At 39.4% G+C, this 17,742-nt stretch overlaps 1 long non-coding RNA gene across 1 annotated transcript; it reads left to right on the plus strand.

Annotated features, from left to right (window-relative positions):
• The first annotated feature begins 1,869 nt into the window (after positions 1–1,869).
• Positions 1,870–5,876, plus strand: LOC117828840. The gene is made up of 3 exons (XR_004634505.1): positions 1,870–1,917; positions 4,783–4,826; positions 4,940–5,876. It is a non-coding gene; the product is annotated as an uncharacterized LOC117828840 (long non-coding RNA).
• The last annotated feature ends 11,866 nt before the right edge of the window (positions 5,877–17,742 follow it).

Here is a 17,742-nt window from a genome sequence, read left to right on the forward strand (position 1 = left end):
TTCTCAACCTTTTATGCACAAATAACACAATTTGACAATTATTGTATTCTAAAGGCTGTCACTGTGAAAAAACATTAAAGGTGACATATCATGCAAAATGGACTTTTTAATGGTTCTCTAACTGAAATATGTGTCCCTGGCATGTCTACAACCCCCCTATCTTCATCAAAGCATGATCTGTGAGGATTAAAGAACACCATTGCAAGTAAATATTGATTTAAATGGTTAGTAATGGAGTTAATAATGAAATTTACAAAATTTTTATTGGGATTTTTTTTGGATTTTGACAGTTTTGGATAACTAAATATGCCCGGGTCAAATTGACCCAGGCACATTATTACTGTTCCTGAGAAAGGAACATAACAGGAGGGTTAAATTATTCATAAGTGGGTTTTAGGAACAAATTTCTTCTTAAAAACGTTTTGTGAATGAAGCCCAAAAACTTTGGAATCCAATTTAAACTTACACACATTTCCAGAACAAGTATGATACATTATTATTCCTTAAGTTTTGTGTCCATATTAGTTACTCATCCGAGTGAACCAATCAACTGACGAGGCCATATCTGGGCAAGAAATTGTCCCTGATAATATTTAGCTCTTAGCTAAGGGAAATGATTTGGCATATTTCTGAGCATAAGGGGCAGAGGGGCTGGCAAGGACCAGAGCCATTCCATTTAACTGTTCGCAGCAGGGGGTCTATAACTGGCATCGAGCTGGACAGCAGACCGCGCCCAGGACTGGGCACGAAGACAGGGGAAAGGAAAGCAAGCCAGTGGCTGTATGCTTCGATGAAACACTTCAGGGTTCCTGTTAAGGTGCCTGTCAGATCTGTGGGAGCTGCCAAGTCGTGGTGGTACAGCCCAATTGCTGCATCTGTCTCTTTTTAGGCTTGACTCAAAGTGAAAACAGCAACGACAATGAAGAAGATGCATCAGATTATGAATACACTTATATAACAGGAGAGAAAAAAGCTCACAAATGTTTGTCCAACTGCATTAGCTGTGCAGTCTGGCACAAGCACTGTGTATTTAAACTCTGTGTAGTGTCATCATATGCCGCCTTGGCTGCATTGACTCTGTAGTGACAGAGAGAGTGACTCAAGCAATGCAGTGGATGTTAAAGGCCTGGTGGGCACCTGACAGATGTTCCTCCCCTCTCTGGTCATGTGACAAAGCAATAACGAGAGCATTTTAGAGATAATAATTCAACAGAGTAAAGTAAAACTGATCACCACTGCTGTAAATAGTGTCCAATTTGCACAAACTCAACAAGCGTAAAACAAGTAAATGAGTTGTAAAATTGCATCGGCGTGTAATTGTTCGAACGGTGACTGTTTTCCCACATTTTACGTAATGTCTTTTTAAGGTGTATTGACAGCTTCACTGTGCCAGTCGTATCAAAACTGCCATTATTCATGGATATGTGACTTTCAATTGTCTCGTGCTTTTGACTCTTTTTTTCTGCAGCAACTTATCATACACTTATTTCTATACAAATCAGGATTTGTTTGGGGTTTGGACTAGATTTGTATGAGCAGAAGGCCTAAGAGCAGAATTGTATGTTTTAAGGATGTTTTGTAGGATGGGCTAAGGGCAGGGATGTTTCTTAGTCTGCATCTGATCAACTACTGCTAATGTCAATGTAACTGGTTACAATGTTTCTACAATTCTACAAGCCAGTTGCGCTGCCTGCAAGCCAGTTCAGGCAGACAACTCAAGCTGCGCTCATTCATACTGACACGTCATCATCCTCCCTATCGGCTGATCTAAGCATCCTTTCATTTGGCGGTCTATTTAAGCTGCAAGTCTCCCTGTCTCTGCCTCTGCTTTGCCAGTGCTCCTGCTGCCCTGCTCAGTGCTGTCTGCAAACTTCGTACCCACCTCCTCCCGGCATCCACCTGCGGGCTCCGAGGGAGGTTAGTCCTATCTCATTACTCCTAAATGTCTGCATTTAAATAATCTACTAGGAGTAATGAGGTTCGGAGCCCATACGCCAAACACAATACTATATGCTGCAATAAACTTTATCTTAAGTTAACGTGAGTTGTCTGACCGAAAGCTTGTTAAGTAGGTGGTAACTGACTGCAGGTCAGTAAACACTGTGGAAGACTCAGGTCAAAAGGACATCCTCAGGTTAGCATTTTATGCCTAGTCATATAGCTTACCATCAAGGGGAAAAATAATACATACAGGACCTGTACGAAACAGAGAAAGCAACCAAACTGGAACTGCTGAAAGTGCAAATGTTGCATTAACATGGGATCATTGGACGACAGAGTAATAAACATTATCTTGGAATAACTGCACTCTATAATGACAGTGATAGAACATGCAATTCTTTGATTAGAAAGAACAACACTGCAGAAACATGAATACTAAAATTGTTAATATTATGGACTTAAAAAATGTTTTTTAATGCAAAATAATGACATTTTTAAATGTTATTAAATATGAGATTAATCAATAATAATAATAATAATAATAATAATAATAATAATAACAATAATAATAATTGTATTTATAGAGCACTTTTTAAAAACTAAGTTACAAAGTGCTTTACATGGGCAGCAAAGCAAAACAAGCAGTTTGTAAAGTCACACAAGACAAGATAAAGATTTAAAATCCACAAAATTCCCCTAAAATAACTCCAAAGGGATCAAATTAAATTAAAATATATTTCTTAAAATGGTTAAACTCAAATCAAATGAAATCCAATTTAGACAAAATCAGGAAAGACTGTATGGAATAACTCTTAACAACCCATTAGATTAGTCATGATCAAAGAACTTATTGTTTGAGAGACAATATTTCAAAGGATGTTATACAACAGGAATGGAAGCTCAGCGAAAGTCAATGTGTTTAAAAAAAGAGACAATTCTGAAATTCACAAGCATTGTGGAGCTGGGGGTTTAACTATGAAGCAGAATTTAAAGTAACTTCAGCATTAACTCTGGGTTTTCAGTACTATGGAGATTCACTTTTACCCCATGGTAACTTATCCTGACCTCCTAACTTTCCCTACGTTCAGGATAAGTGATCAATTTGTAGAAAACAACATATCAAAATGATTAATGAGTAGTATTAATTGTGTTTTCCTGACATCATATGTCAACAGAGGCTAACTAGAGATGTAAAGTAACAATATGTGATCATCACTTTGATATTCAAGTGAATCACAGTATGTCAAACAACAAAAACGTCAACAATAGCTGCATTGCCTAAAATACACATAATGTAATGATTCCAATCCTCCTTCATCTTCAACCAAAAGCACCTGCCTCCACTCAAACACAAATACCAACCATTTGGTATTATTCCACCAGGTATATTGCACCCACTGTGTATAAAAACAAAGCTTGACAGGGAAATGTTAGCCCGTGTGATTTGAATACATTATATCAAACTACATGCTCATTTGTAAGCCAGCGATAAATAATTAGCATAATTGCCACTTTTTGCAAAATCCTTCCTTTGTGAGCTGCAATGGGGATACATTAGGACAGAAAATGCTTGTCATCCTCTAACCTGCTGCTGCTTTAATTTTATCATCATGTCTTTTAACTGCAACAACTGAGCAAGCATAATACCCACACAGAAACAATGACCCCTTTTTAATTTGGAAGGTTTTTTTCACACAGTAAAAATAAACTTTTATCCAAAGAGACTTTTGCTACTGCAGTGTGAAATACTGTGATGTTTCCATGCTCACCAGTCTAAATGACAGTAGTAATACAAGAAAGGGGCATAATCTGAATTGTAATAGATGCTGTCAGAGAGACGTATAACGTCGAGTGAGAGGCAAAGAGGTTAAAAAACACCCTAAATATGTTTATAACTACACATAGGATCCTAAATAAAATCAAAGTAAAACATTACATTTTTCAACAACATCATTTTCAAGATATTTATTCTGTACAATCAACATTAACAATCTAAATGGATCAGCCAGCGGTGTCTTCGTACCTGCGCGATTCATTTGCAGTCTGGACACGGAGGGGTTAATATCTCTACTCTGACTGCAGCTACGAGGGACTGCTGTGTGACTAGTACTGAGCCGTCTGTGAGTGCTTTGGGACGGGGGAGGGGGCCACTGCAGCACCCACTGCTCATTTAGAACGATGCATGCTTTCAATTCAGAGTTTCCAAAAGTCTTCAGTAAGACCAGATTTTTTGCTAGTCGCTTTTTTGAAAACGAGTCGCTAGAGGGAGTTTGAAAACTTGCTAAAAATAGAGACAAAGTCGCTAAGTAGGCAACACTGATTCTCACCTCTAAATACCACAAATGTATCATGTTTGACCAAATTAACTGAAATGTTCACTCCTTAAAACTGATTGACGTACACTCAAGAATGAGATTGAGTCTTCAGACCATCTGAGTAAGGGAACACAACAGCAGCAAATATCAAGCTTGATAAAGTGTAAAGCTTTTTATCCATCCATGAACCTTTGGTGGTTGAAAGAAGCACTTCCTTTACCAAACCAAAACTACCCAATAGTGGGGGCTGATCAGGATCATTTTTCACATGGTAACTTTTAGTTTACTGAATATTTCAACAGTTTTAGGAAGTGCTAACAAACGTTTGGCACACACAAAGGCAAGTTTGGGGGATAAAACCTCAGAGCTGAGACACTTAATTGAAAACCATACCATGTGCTGTTTGAGTAAAAATCTATAAAGAATGCTAATGAAGCCTTTGGTTGTTTTGGCTTAATCAGATGTATCATTTCATTGGGATTTTCCAATTCTCAGTATTTTAATTGTCTTTTGTCTGTTTTCCCAGGTAAGGCCTTCTCCAAACCTGCAGGGAATTCACCTTTGTTGAAGGTATGCACTCTTGGAAAAATTATAACCTGGGAGATAGTAAGAGAGGTTTGAAAAAAGTGGGATTACATTATAATTGAGACTTTGTAATTAAATGGCAAAACTTGTCACAACAGATTGTGCTACTTATCTGCAAAGCGAGTGTACCCCTCACTGCCACGATGCCAGGGGGATGGAAGATGGAGAGACACGGTAAGCTAAGTTGCACAATAGGACGACTCAACCAACATCTGAGGTTGAGTTATCCTTTTGTTTTTTTTAAAGAAGGCCGTTATCAATGCAGTGAAGATACCAAACCACAGCCAAGAAATGTGGTAACACAGAGTGAAATGTTCAAAGATGGCATGCCTAGAATGAGAGCGAAGGTATGCCCATGACCAGAACAATCGTCCATTCAATAGACGGCAACTTATTTCAACTTTTATGGTGTCAAGGTGTTCATGGTCGTCCTATATTTGGGCCAATATGGTACTTTATCCAAATGAGAAAGGAACCACTACTCACTGATTGCTTTTTCCTCTTGTAGTCTGTTGGGTAATGATCAAAAACTTGACTTAACTTCTGATTCTTGAAAAAAAAAGTATCTCACATCAAGGTCATCTCCACTCAAGCTCAGTTTCCATGGATCTCTGGAAGTTTAACTTTCCAATTTCTTTCTTCCTCTGAGACTCGGGCCTCAGCGTTGTCAAATGTAAGGTCTATTTATTCTCTTTGAGTTTTGGTGTGACTTATGTTATTAAGTTCTATGTTCTGCCATAAGCTCTTTGATGCTGGCTGACAAAAAGTCTGGAGGGGCTTGGTTCTCCAAAATCACAGTTAAACATTGTGTGGCTGCCTTACATAAATATCATGTCACTTTAGGATTTCTTTGTTCAGGTATATGCATCTTGGTATGTGGTATCAACTTTGACATGAAACCAAAGCCAGTTTTCCAAAACCTTCATCACTTAGTCTTAAACTACCTGCATGGCTTTTGTTAGAAACAAAATGCACTGTCATTGTGCTGCCTTCCTTTGCTGCAAGTCATAGCACAGGAGATTTGTTTTACCTGCTTCACACTGATGTATTGCTACTTAGCAAATAAAGTAGTTCAGTTTCATAAAGTGTCTTTTTATCTTTATTATTCTTGGACTTTATGAGACTGTGCATAAGCTCAATTCCCCACTTGAGTAGATTCCTTTGCCTAAATTGGTCATGAGTGGGCTTATTTATGTAATTATTCTTGAAGGTTACTTACTGTCATTACAGTTCATGGAGTTGTTAAGACCTTTTTAGATGCAAAGAGGCTGCTAACCTGCAGCATATAAGCTGCAGTACCCCCTGTGCAAAAAGTGGAACTGTGATTATTTCTTTATTTGCTTAACTTGTGCCTTATGCAAAAGAAATCCTTACATTAACTGGTGTCTTCTCTGTAAAATTAAGTTTCCTGTCCATGAAAACTTAACTGCAAACTATGCTGTAGACCAGGAACCTAATGAGCTACTTCTGGCATTGTTCTGAACAAAGAAAAACTTGTTAAAACCATGACAGAGTGCAAGATGGCTGCAGACATACTGAGTTATTTGGATCCCAGTATGAATGAATCCCTCTGAGTATCTATGCCATTGATATTGCATATCTTTTGTGGTCATTTTGAGAATCAGTGGTCTTTTTGGGTCACTTTCGAACTGTCACTTCAGGGTTGTCTTTAGTCTTTTGACTGCTGGGTAGCTATTATACATCTGGGCATACAAGGCTTAGGAAACAGAGGCTGAATAATCCAAAGCACAATCTTAGTTGCCGTTACTATTTATTTCACAAACAATTGTGACTAATTCTCAATAGCAAAAGAGACACCAGGTACAACCTGATCACATAGTTCATATCAAATCAATCTGCAGAAAGGAGTCCACCAAATTTCACCTCTGCCTGTTAACAGTGTGGCAAAAATGTAAATTTTTTGCCTAAGGCTGGTCTTGAAAGTTGGAAAATAAAAAGAGTTATGGACTCAGATGTGTGAGGAGCCAAATGTCGAGTTCACACCAGTTCGAACGATCCTGCAATTCGTGCGAATACAAACATGAGAATGTTTTGTGTTTACTCGCTCTAATCGTGTTTTGTGTTTACTCGCTCTACCCGGAGGAATGACTCGCTCAATTCGCACGTCAAAATCATGTACATGAGTGCCAAAGACGTGAATTTTTGCAAGAGGGAGAGGGGGTTCCCACGCCACACTAGTTTATTGTTATCAAACAAGGTTGAGCTCGTGGACATTGAATGGCAAAGCTGGTTATGCTAAAAGGGGAGAGCTAATTTCCTACTACAACCAAGCATGCCGGATACGGCCCTGGTGGTGAGGCTTTCAGCAGTGTGACTGCCCCCTGGTGGCTGGCTGCAGTATAGGTAAAAAAAATCCACCTCCCCCATTCATTTGGATGGGGGAGCAGTCAAACTTTAAAAAATAAATACACGTGGTACGAATGTTTCTCACATCCGTATGCTGTGGTGATATGTAGCTAGTATTTGACTGTTTTGTGTCCAAGGCCTCTTTTTTCTGAAAAGTTTCTTTTTCGTTAGTTATTAGAGTTTAAAAACGGGGTTTTACTTCCGGGTTTCCTTTGATTCACAGCCGCCGTAGAACAAAACTTCAAAGGGCACACACGACTTGTGACGTTACGCTGTAGGGCGGAGCTTATTACAAAGGCTTCACAGGCTCTGGCTGCACAATGGCTGCGCCCAGGAGAGGGATTTTTTGGCTTCAGAACTGTACAACGGGAAGAGGCGGAGCAACGCTGTCCATTTTTATTTACAGTCTATGACTACAACCCATAGCAGGATTCAAGTGACAAAGTTTTTCACAACTTACCACATAATCCTCCTCCCTCTCTGTCCTCAAAGTGAGCTCCTGTTTACTCATGATCCCTTAAAAAGTAGGTAGAGTCACAGAGTTTGGGGAGGCCGTCAGGAGATCGAACCAAAGTGTCCCATATATCCCAGATGAATGAATCTCCACTGGTCCAGACGTCACACCACACGTCACCCGGAGATCTGCACGCTGATTGGCTATCACGCCACGATAGATTCGCTGGAGTTCAGATATTTCAACTCTTGCGAATAATTCGCGCAAATAATTTGCGTCATTCACACAAATGAATTTGTCATTCACGTAAATCGCTCCATTGGCGTCGCCCAATTCATGCGATTCGCACCGCCAGATCTTTATATTGACTTTACATGTAATTCATTCACGTGAGTGATTTTTTTTACGTTTAGTGTTAACACACCATAAGGGAGTACTTGGCCTCAACCATCTCTGATAGGGTAAATAGACAAATCCAATCGTGCAATCCAGGCAGTGGTGAGTGTAGCTTTAACACATACTATATGCATATTTCTAAAAAATGATTTTTTTCCTCTGTTTAAAAAAAAATACTGTTTGAATATTTCTCTGTCTCCAAGGCGTTTGAAAATGCCTGCATGAGCATACTAAGCCAGTAAGCGGTGAGGATAAGTAATCAGTCTGTCACATCAAGTACCATAGAAGTACATTGAGCATTTGCGTCAAGCATTTGCATCAAGCATCTACTTGAGTGAGCTGTAATTGTAAACAGCATTCCTTAAACAGTGTATGGATTTGTGAATAAAAAAGCCTACCATCTTTGCACATGCAGAATACATATAAACAACAACATTGAGCAAGAACATCAGGGTTCGTTTTTGCTGTCTATACAACAATGATAAAACAGAGCTTTGAAAAATCTCCACCTTGGAAGACATTTTTGAAAACAGATAGCTTCGAAGTAATGTAACCACAAGCCGTAGTGATAATGGAGACAATTTTAAAAACTGAGACACTTGCCTTATTTATATTTAAAGATGTGTAAACTACAAATCTCTGCGAAGAAGGAGAGCTGAATGAGGACAAAAAAACTCAGTAGAAATATTTCTGCAAGAATCCTTGTCAATGTGTCTAAAATTACATTTAATGCATGCAGTGGAAAGGTGGCATAGAGATATTATACTGCTTTAAGTACTTTATGGGGGGTGAGGTCAAGCAGGATATGATACAGTTTAACGTGTACTGCAGTATGATGCTGATGAAATTTGGCAACAGAAAGGTAATATTCAAGACTCATAATATGTTGTTGTTATTAATCTCAGTTTGCTGCTCATGAAAAATAAGGATATTGGTCAGAAATGTGATTGAGTGCTGTTTTAGTAAAGATATGAAAGGCTACATGGATAAAACAGCTTCAAAGTTATGTTATTGAGGGCTGAGTAGCTGAACCCAAATAAAAGCTTAATACTGTGCTTTTATCTGTGTAACTCAAGTGATCAATGAGCGACTGTGTGTGTGTGTGTGTGTGTGTGTGTGTGTGTGTATCTTTTTTTCCTCTGTCTCTGTCAGTTTCTGAAAAGAAATGGTCTCTTTTCATGGTTAAAGGTTAGCTTTTGATTTTGAAGACCATTAGTGACGTATTGATTTTTAAAGAGAAGAAGGAAATAAGAATGACTTACTAAGGGGCCCTAAAAGGTATGCATTTCGTCTACTCTACCCCCTGTCAAAAATAAAGAGGAAAATGCAGAAATGTGAGTGAGATTTGGAGATTTGAAGAGGAGCTCTTTTTGGTTTGGGGTAATGAATGTCATACTTGTGTAGTTTTGGAGGTACTTAATGCATTTATGGACGAAACTTTTGCACAAATTTGAAGAAAATAATGTTTTTTTCCTTCCTGATTACCTGAAACACTTTTTATTAAAAATACATTGAAAACACAAACACACGTAGTTGTCACACTGCAAAAAAAGATGGTAGGTTTTTCAAACTGAGAGCCTGTTCGATCAGAGATTGTACACTGTAATTTTTTTTTGTAAATTTAACAGTATTTTAACATATCTACAATAACCTACTTTAAAATATCTTTAAGGTTTATTACTATAAAGAGCAAAAGATTGTGAGAAAGTATTCTTTCACAACTGTAATGTCATACTGCTAGAGAGAAACTGACCAATCACAAGCCAGATTTATTGTTAATATAATGAACAGCTTAAAGGGATACGGTTTGTTTGTTATTTTGTTTATTTTTGGTGGGGTCGTGTTAGTTACTTGTCAATATTAGGTGTATTATCTGCAATGATTCCTGGTTACCTCAACCCCTTTGTTGAGAACGCCCCCAGAGAAATGGAATGAAAGCTAGGCTAACAACTACCAGGTCTACTATACCGTGTAATTCAGCATACTTTAACAAACTCAACCAAAGCTTTACTTTTCCATCAGAAAGTAGGGCAAAGTGAAAGTTTTAGGGCTGCTCCATTTATAAAGACCTACCATGAAGTCTCAGAACCACAAGCTGTAAGTTACATTATAACAGCAAGGTAATCAATAACTGACTGCTAATGGGGAGCTAACAGTTAGCCTCAGGTGTTATCTTTAAAGGCATAACTTCTGGGTCGTGTCATCGCTACAAAGCTGTGTGAAAAGTAACATCCACAAGTTATGACTTACTTCATGTCACTGAGGGAGTAGCCAAAATGAAGTGTTTCAGGCAGAGGCTGATTAGCGCTGAGATGCTTCTTCTCTTTGACACCACTATAAGATACATAGGGTGTTTTATGAACTGCAAATCATGCAAAGCTTACAGCCTGACATAATGAAAGGTGAACATGATTATAGTAGGTATCTTTTAAACCTGAAAACATCTGGTGAAAGTACATGCACTTAGAAAATGGCAAAAAAAAATCAAGTTCCAAGTACTCTGGGAGAAAGAAATGCAACACCACCATTAATTATGCAATTTATATTCTCACACGAGTTCTTCATATTGATTGTTACAAATTAATTTAGTAAGATATAGAATATCCACATTTCATCTTGTTGTATGTGCAACATTTCTGTCAAGTACAAAATTGTTAACTTTTAAGAAGTATGTTAAAACACCATTTCATGTCCAAGTAACTTTTGGGCTGCATTGGTATTTTTGACGTTTTAAGACATTTTCAAGGTGCATCCATGCTTTACAGCAGGGTTCATTTTGTGAGCAAAAATGATGCCGATACATGTTCGTCAACAACCTTTTTCATCTCAAGACTAAGACTAAATCTAAAAAAGCTTCCAAAATTAACACTGCTTTACAGTCTTATTAAAATACAACTAGAAAGCATGACACATGAAGGCAGAAAAGAGAGGGCTTCATTCAATTAATCTTCCTTACCCTCATCAACACGCTAATTTGCTTGATACTAATCTCCAGCACAGTTGCCACCCCCGTTTACACACAGACTCAGTCTGACTCAGATTAAAGCTGTAGGGAGTTACCAGGGTTGAACAAGGTCCGTTCAATGTCTGTTTCCACACATTCGGACATTTCAGCTCTCACCTACGTACCCTCCCCAGAGTAATATCTGGTAACGTTCGGGGGTTGCAGTGCAAGTGTGAAAGACAGTCCTGTATTATAGCCCACAGAGCAAGAGAGTGTTAAATACCAGTCTGAGCCTGTGCTGCTGACAGCATTAACACTGCCATCAAGTCCATACACCTTCCCAGAGGATTTTCACTACATGTGTGTATGTGTGTCAATATATGTGCAATGGCACTGACTGTGCATGTGCACACAAACAAACATGGCTGTGTTGTTCTTGTTCTGTGTGTGTTCTTTTGTGTGGGCATGTGTAGGAAGGGATGTGGAGATAGAAATGAATGAATCTGTCAAGTGAGTTGACATACAGCAACTGCAGGTGTGTGCAGGTGTGGAGGAAAAAAATGAGAAAAACTAGGAGGAAGCCAGTGTGAGCATGTGTGTGTTTCTGAAAGTGTGTGTGTGTGTGTGTGTGTGTGTGTGTGTGTGTGTGTGTGTGTGTGTGTGTGTGTGTGTGTGTGTGTGTGTGTGTGTGTGTGTATCCCAGGATTAGCCCCAGGCAGGGTTATGGTGGGGTGAGGTCCGCTGAGGCCAAGCTGCCGATGGAGGTATACCAGAAAGAAGGGCTTACTGTCGGTTTAACATTAGGTAGAACACACACGCACACACACACACACACACACACACACACACACACACACACACACACACACACACACACACACACACACACACACACACACACAATACCTGGGTCACACCCTCACTTGAGGTCTGCTGCAGTGTGTGTAAGTGTGCATGTACAGTGTGTGAGTGTAAAATGTGTGTGTGAGGAGATAGGGGAGGGGTGAGTGTTGGGTTGATGGAGTCTACTTGTCACCTCCAACCCATTTGGGAAGGCTGGAGAACAGCCAGAGGGGTTTTTAATTTGTGAATCAGGGGAAGGAGGGGGAGTAAAGGGAATGTTGGGAGGAGGAAGGGATGGAGTGATGGACAGAGAATAGAGTTCAATGGGCGCAGAACATGAGAAGGGTATTTGTAGATTTCATGATGTTTCAAAGCAGTAACCTCAGAGTACACAGTGGGGATACTGGGAGAATAAATTGGCTTTAAATATTGCCCCACACCTTTTTGAAAGAACTTTCAACCTCTGGTAATTTGTGAATAACCCCCTGACATTGGTTTCTAGTGTGGCACATTTGCAGTGGATCAGAGACGTCTGTCATTTACTCAAATTTGCTGACATTTCTGACTGAAAACGCTGAGGTGCTGCATGATATCCACCTTGTCTCAGTGTTACACTGTACAGGGTACAGCCTGCCAGAAATTCATTAAAAGAAGAAGATGTCTATATCCGGTTAACTTCATACATTAAAACATGCATTGACAACTGTAGAACTCAGTGGTTAAATTTTATAACTTTATGTCTTATGTCAAAGTTACAAAGTACCTACTGAGCAATAAAGCAGTTTGTAGAGGCCAGCCCTCGGCTTTTCAGCCTTTATTTCAAGTCAGAGATATTGATTGGAAAGTGTCAGCATGGGTGATTTAGTGGTTGCAAAGCAACAATGAATAAAGTGCTCTACTCTTTCAAATAAATATTTAAAAAAAGCAACGTGGTGCACCTTGCATTTAACAGGCAATATTTCCTTAAAGCTGCTGTGAGGAACTTTTGTTTTGTATCGATTCTGGCGCACCCTTGTGGACAAAGTGATACCTCTTATCTCTTGTCCTATACATGCAAAAGTAGTATTTTCAACAAAAACCTCATCCTGTTGTCTTTTAACAGTCAACTTTATCAGACAATGTGATTATTTTCCATGAAAACAGTCAAATAAAGGCCGTTTCTGAAGCAAGATGTCCATCATCTGGTCTGACACCTACCCCCTCAGGGCGGTTTCAGGCATTAAAAATGACAACAGAGAAGGTGTCAATGTTGCTGCTGATGGCCTTGTTTGCTATTGAAGGTCATAAAGAGGCATCGGTATCATTTTCAGTCTGTTTCTCAGCCAGTTCAAAACTCCTCACAGGGCCTTTAAATACACATACTGTTAGAACTACAAAGTGAAAGTTCAATTAATCAATTTAAAGAAAGCAAATGTCCCTTACTACACTCATCTGCATGCGGATATTTTATTAGATTTCAGTTTTCTTTTTTTGTGAATGGGTCACCTCACTGTGTAGTCAATTGATTCAGCAGAATTTGAGCCCAAAATGTCGTCAAAGACTTTGTTTCCACTGTCCAAAGAAACCTCTGCCTTTATTAACTAGAAAAGTTGCAGAAAAAGCCACAAAGACACGCACACACACACCAGAAAAAATACCAAATACCACATATCTGAGATGCTGATTCAGAGTGGATTCATATTCTCAGACAACCTCTGTGTGTTTCAAATATTGTAAGTGATTTGCCTTGTAATTTTAAAAGGGTTTAAGGGTAAAAAACACAGACAAACACAAATTATCAGAAGTCCCTAGGTAATATTAATTCTTTGCAAACAGGGTTCAAAACTTCTTCTAATATATTGGAAAGTGTTTAGGAGAAAATAATGTAAAATTATAACATAAACCAAACAATTTATTTATTTGCTATAATTGTGCTAATTACTGAAACTCATATCAAAGTAAGTCAAAAAGCGGCTTGAAAAAGAAAGAAAGAAAGAAAGAAGACAAATAAGTTGGGCGAAGCTGAAATATTGTTGCCTTTTTTTTTTAACTTTGTTTTTCTTTTTTGGCCTCTCCAACAATTGGCCTATATTGTGATGTTATCATCTTTTATCAACAGTCTGTCTTACTGATCCTCCGGTTGTGTAAGATGCTTGATTCTGATTGGTCAAACCTTTTGACAACCCCTTGACGAGGGTGATTAATTTTTTACTAACATGAGCAACGCCAGAGGCAAACTGATCACACGTCATGTCAAATCAATCCACGGAAAAGAGTTCCAGCATACTTTGCTTCTGCTTGTTGATACCATAGACCGTAAGGTGAGATAAAACCATTTGTGTCCGTTCTCATCATGTGGCTATAAGGCTAGTTTCGGTTAGAAAGCTAAATTGGCAGGCTACAGACATTTTCATATTGGATCCTGTCCAGCAACATTAGCTAGGACAGCGGAGCTGGTGAGTGCAACTCTAGGTTGCCAATCACTCCAAAGAAACTTAAACCATGAAAGGTGTTGATGATGATAGCATCAGGGTTAAAAGTTGTGACATTTGCCTCGTTTATTTTTAAAGATGTGTGAACCGCAGAGCTCAGAGAAGAAGGAGAGCTGAATGAGGACAGTTTCCATCAGCATGGAACGCTAACTGCAGTGGAATCACTGGGAGTATTTTCATAAAGTGTATACATAAATCAATTTAAATCAATAAAATAATCATTTTAATGAGTTTTTTGCCAACATTTTTGTATTTTAAAGCTGGGGTTGGTAATCAGATTTAGATACACTTTTTGTCATACTGGTTAAAATGATCTTTATGTCCTGATGGCAATCAATACATGATGTGTTCCTAAAAAAGAGTGAAAAAAAAATGCTATCCACAGCCGGAGTAAACCTGGGAAAACACTAACCAATCACCGTTTTTTGGCTCCCCAAATTTTAAACCAATCAAATCCCGTCCAGCCGTTCTGCCCGCCTCCTGTGCGTACATTTCCCCGGCGTGCACTCCTCCGAGTCCCCGTCTCCTGCCTCTACTTCCCCTGACTATATTTACTGCCCCTCTCGCTCGTCCTCGGGCCTGTCCCCTCTGACCTGATGAGGTGCTTTGCTCAGGACTGTAGTCCGGATCAGAGTCTAAAAAGCTCTCACCAACAAGCAGAATAATTAATGACGTTCAGTAAGTCCTACAGAAAATATATATTTATTGTAGCGTCCGTCCGGACGCTGTAGGGATGACGAGCCGATTCGTGAACACGTTGAGCTTTACCAACCGGTCACTGTCGGCCGTGATCACGCCAACCAACAAAGCAACAATCAATGTTTGAATGAATGAAAAACTTCTCCTCTTGTCTCTCCTCTCTCCCGCTCGCACACTCTACACCTCTCCTGATGCCTTCACTAACCGTCAACACTGTAGGAATTAAGAACATCTACACTGAACACGTTTAACAAACAGTAGAGCTGTTACAGTATTATATGTGTTATAACTTTTCTCTTGATATCATGTCACCAGTACAACTGGATAATGCTAGCATGATAGTTGTGAGTACTAACAGCAGCCATGTTTGTTTGTGTTTTTAACTTTCACTATGATAATGTTTTGGTGAGGACCGGTTTTGAATCAGTCACCATCATATGGTCGAGAATCAGCGGCGCTCGTGCATGTGAGCAGGGGGGCGTCGTTTTGGAGGAGCTCCGAGGGAGGAGGGGAGGGGTTAGACGGAGTCATGAGGAAAAGCTACATTCAAATTCATGCTGGTAGCCAGGTAATAAGCGGAGAGTGTATGGTTAGCAGGTAGTTACGAGGCCCCTCCGTGAACACTCTGTCGGGATTCTATTTCCCATAACTACCTGCTAACCATACATTATTCCTTACATGGTGTGTGGGTTATATTTGTTGATACCATTTAGACGCAGGGCTTGAAATTGGAATAAGAAAGGGGACTGCTAGGATGGGTCAGAAAGCTATATTCCAAGAGTGGAAAGTCACTATTTACATTTACTCAAGATACTGGAATTACGCAGTTTACTTGTGCACTCGTTACTGCATCAGTAACTGAGGGGGAAAAATAGTTAAAAGCAAAAAAGATACAAGCTTTACATCAACAGTGTGACTTACTGCCCAGTGTTCAGGTGAACTAATGTAGAGGAGGAGAAGAGCCTGAATGCATGAGCTGAAATCACGAATCCACAGGCTCGTTCTTCCCAAGTCAATATCCTGTCAGAGAAACATTCCCTTATCCACACCTCTTTCAAACCATAGCAAGGTCAGTTGTTAGCTAAAACCTGATTTTTATCAGTACAAGCCGTCCTGCAAACTGGACAATTCACAGAGAAATCACAGGGGTCGTCTGTGACAAACAAAAAATGATGAGATGAAAATACTCATTAACTTCACACTTCTCACTTTTCACTCTTCTCACATTGATGTTCTCCTGTTTGTTACACTTAAACAATGAGCTCAGGAAGATACAGGTTAGTTTTAGAAACAAATGTTTGCCATAACCTTTTAATCTATATCACCAACAGGCAGAGTGTGAGTTTGTTTTTAACCTCCTCATGTCAGCATGTCTCTGACTTTTATACAGATTTTTACAAATCAATAGAAAAACGCCCTCCACCTCCTACAGATAGATATGATCCATCAATGTCTATGACCACATCCCTTCAGGTTCGCTTTTGGGAGCAGAGATTGGGGCAAACACATCTGATGCACATTAGTAGTTGACTCTTAAATGACAGCTCCATTATCTGAAAACGAGCAATGACAGTTACAATGCACACCACTTTGCACTCAATTTTAGGCAAGGCCCTTAATGTTACATTAGAGCTCCTGAAAAAGATATGAAATATGTTCTTCAACCTAAAGCCTGATGGATAGTGAGAGTGAGTAAGCTGAGAAAAAGCAAGAGAAACTGCGTGTTAATAGGCCATTAAAGAAAATCTCTCTCCAATTTCCATGTAACAAGAACTAATGTTTTCTCAGTGCATGGGAGAGAAAGAGAGGGGGGAATGAGCATGTGGCACACTGAGTGATGGAATGATATTGCTCTCTCTTTTAGTTCATGCCGGGGTTACCTGCCTGAAGGCAGGAGCCTTTGATTAGCTTTTTGTCTTACAGCTGAGAAAGCTCCAGCAAAGAGGGGAACATAACTCAGGAAATTTACAGGCACCCGGTGAGAGAAAATAGCTTTGTCTCTGTGCCTCTTCTCTCCTCGGAAAAGGAAAACTGAACACTTCATTCCCGGAAATAACAGTAGAGATGGCAAGATGGATTTCTTAGTTTTCTGCCTTGCACTGTTGCTGGGTCTGGGTGTGAAGGCAGTTTTGGTGATGTGTTTGAGTGTTTGTGTGTCTATGCTTTTTTTTCTTTGACCAACATTTTTTTCTGTACAAGGAATTCAAATTGCCTTTTCTTTTAAAACGAACCCTCATCACGCCCAACCTAAATAATTTAGCAATCCCCGTCAAAACATCAGCAAGGAATCTTGGAGTCATTTTTGACCAGGACTTATGTTTTGAGCCACAGATCAAGAAAGACCAGTCCTGTTTTTATCAGACCAGAAACATTTCAAAAGTAAAGTCCATTATTTCACCCAAAAACTTAGAAAAACTCATTCAAGCTTTTATTTCCTCCCACCTTGACTACTGCAACTCACTATACTCCTGTCTCAATCAAAAATCAATTAACCGACTTCAGACAGTGCAAAACACAGCAGCTTGGCTTTTAACTGGAACTAAAAGATTTTCCCACATCACCCAAATTTTAGCATCCCTACACTGGCTCCCTGTTGTTTTTAGGATCGATTTTAAGATACTTTTAATCACTTTTAAAGCACAACATGGACTTGCCCCTCAATACATCTCTGAGCTCTTATCCCCCCATAAACTGGGACGCAGTCTAAGATCCTCTGGCAGGGCTCTG

Source organism: Notolabrus celidotus, chromosome 17 (genome assembly GCF_009762535.1).
Source record: "Notolabrus celidotus isolate fNotCel1 chromosome 17, fNotCel1.pri, whole genome shotgun sequence".
In the NCBI taxonomy this organism is placed as follows: Eukaryota; Metazoa; Chordata; class Actinopteri; order Labriformes; family Labridae; genus Notolabrus; species Notolabrus celidotus.